Source organism: Anopheles aquasalis, chromosome 2 (assembly GCF_943734665.1).
Source record: "Anopheles aquasalis chromosome 2, idAnoAquaMG_Q_19, whole genome shotgun sequence".
NCBI lineage: Eukaryota > Metazoa > Arthropoda > Insecta > Diptera > Culicidae > Anopheles > Anopheles aquasalis.
The window spans coordinates 28117501-28120000 of record NC_064877.1 but is presented as its reverse complement, the minus strand read 5'-3'; the positions used below and the strand labels follow the sequence as shown (position 1 = coordinate 28120000).

General features: G+C 41.9%; 2 protein-coding genes across 5 annotated transcripts in view; one reads left to right on the top strand and one right to left on the bottom strand.

The window, feature by feature from the left end:
* Positions 1 to 1681, top strand: part of LOC126572554 (SKI family transcriptional corepressor 2-like) — a 6210-nt gene extending 4529 nt beyond the window's left edge. Inside the window, exon 3 of the mRNA XM_050231961.1 lies at positions 1 to 1681. This exon is cut by the window's left edge and continues 1704 nt beyond it. The gene's annotated coding sequence lies outside the window, so the exon portion shown is untranslated.
* A 127-nt stretch (positions 1682 to 1808) lies between these two features.
* Positions 1809 to 2500, bottom strand: part of LOC126572552 (MICAL-like protein 1) — a 34798-nt gene continuing 34106 nt past the window's right edge. For all 4 annotated transcript variants that reach the window (XM_050231950.1, XM_050231951.1, XM_050231952.1 and 1 more), the window contains one exon: positions 1809 to 2500. This exon is cut by the window's right edge and continues 95 nt beyond it. The gene's annotated coding sequence lies outside the window, so the exon portion shown is untranslated.

Sequence of the window (2500 nt, the reverse complement as noted above, 5' to 3'; positions counted from 1 at the left end):
GTTTAGAAAGAAGAACAACGACACGTGCTTTAAACACGTAGCAGTGTTCTCTCCGGATCTTCCGTTGCGTAACATTGTCTTCGTTGATTGCAGGGCAGCAGGGGGAGTGTAGGCAAATGGCTAGGCAATGTAGATAACATGTTTTGTTTCCCTTTCTTCAACGTGGATGGAATAGGATCCTGGTTCCAGGTGAAGGGGTTGCTTTCTACTATACTAATTTCGCCTAAAACAAAATCAAACGAAAGATTTCACTACCACAACTACAGCGGAGAACGATATGAATAGCTAATAAATACAATAGACTACCAGAATTATCAGAATTTATCCACTAACAACATCTCCCTGCCGACAAAGGCGTGCAAAGCAAAGTTTTTGAACTAAAGCCGATTGATAGTTACCGTTAGTGTCTAGTGAATGGAAGTCAGTCACGTGGAACAGAGCTACAAAATGAATGAGGCAACAGTGTAGGGAGAATCCGAGGCCGACGGCTGCAGTGCAGAGGCACCAGAACCGTGTTGAATGAATGTCACTAGTTTTCTTTACCGACAAAACAAAAAGAACAATACATAAATCTAATATCGTGTTAAAGCAGACAAAACTCAACTACACAATACTGACTGTGTGAAAAAAGGAAATTGATATTAAAAAAAAAACAGTTCTACCTAGGTGTTGATACTTGTTCGAATGATGTTTGTAATGTGGTTAAAATCGAGAGAGTTCCGCGGTTCACTATGCGGAAGTTGAACGAAGTCGGGAGATAGCAAACTACACCCACGATTACACGTCGTCGTTTTGCATACCTTTTTGCTCTTGATCGTGCGTAACAAAACAAAAACCTTTAGGTACACTGATAGGCTCCACCGTGAGCATCACGTAACCAGGCAACGATATCATAGTGGCTAATTGTTGATCTAGATGTATAATTCGTACGAGTCTTAAGAAGAACGTGTTAGGTCGCGCTAGCATTGAAAAGAGAGTAATCTTAGAGCAATCTACAGGAAATGGAAGGAGGGAAGTTCAAGGGCATTACGGCCACTGCAGGTAAAAGAAGAAGAAAACAAAAACCTTTTCGAAGAATGTTTAAGCAACTGGATCAAAACCGTTCAGGCGGGGGTCGTATTTCGTAGACTGTAGGTATGTTTTCGATTACTAGCTAGAAAAGGATTTCCCGTTTATTATGACTCCTTTAGGACACAAGAACCTTATCTAGATCGGAGCACTGACTGGCGAAGATCCTTTGATTGCGCATCCGCTACGTGAGGAATACGGTGATTCCTGTTGTTGATAATTTGTTGATTTGTGTTCCTTTCCATACCCTAGTCTTTTTCATTTTCGAAAGTTAATGTTGAGTAACATTAGTACGGCCATACCAAACCGATAGGCGAAAAAGGCGAAGTTTAATCAAATACCTTAGACCTTAGATACCTTAGCGGCAAACGTAATGCCGGTAGCGAGGAGGGTGTGCTGAAATATTTAGAATTGTGAAGTCATTGGGAGAAGGATCATTGTCAGTGAACCGACGATTGCTAGGAATGTTGTGTGTTACAGTGGCGTGCGCTAGTGCTGCGCTTGTGTGTACAAGGAATTGTGAATCGATGGTAGGCCAATGAGCCGATGTTAAAGGTGTTATGGTCCGATCAAATTAAAATCGTTCTTAATAAATCCTGATGTGTATATTTGTTAGAAATTGCTACAATCTGGGTCTTTTTCTTGATGGCATCCGAAGCACTTACCTATCGCGATTTGACCATTTGCTTTTCCTACCCAGTCAATCTTGTCATCATCAGTAGCACCAACGGGAAATATCGTAAGCTCTTTAATTAATTTATTCCTAAACAATACCAAGCGAATATATTCATTTGCATTCATTCTCACAATTCACATGTCCTCCTAGAGAGAAAGTGCACTTTACGCTGCTGCTTAACGCCGCTTCTGCTACGAATCGATTACATTATTGGCTTAACAAGCAAACTATAGGTATAACGCGCCGTATCGCAACATCTTACATCTACATAATTTATTAATCAGCGGGTAGACAAGCGAACTGTGTCCACCGAACGGAAGGAACACTACTACTCACAAACGTGGTGGATGAAGGAAAGGCAGAAATGGAGAACAAGCTCGATTGAGCAACTGTGACAGCGGCTGTAGGCTTAACAGATCTGTCGACCACAACATGGAACCAGTACGATCTAAATGCGATAAATGAAATGTTCTTAACTACGCGAACCGTAAAGCGCCTCACGGCGTGGGTATTATCAAAGAGAATCATGAATATTTGTCACTAGATGAAATGAAAACTGTACCAAACGGATGTTGAGTATGGTGCGTAGCGAAAAATAACACTCGATTTGATCCAACAACAACGTCAACGATTTACCACGCAGGAGCTGTCTCCCAAGTTTGAAGCGTAGACGGGCGATAGGACGGGCATCAGCAGGGGCACCGGAAAAGGAATGTATTTATACGAATTGGCGAATGGTTTGCCCACGTATGCGGT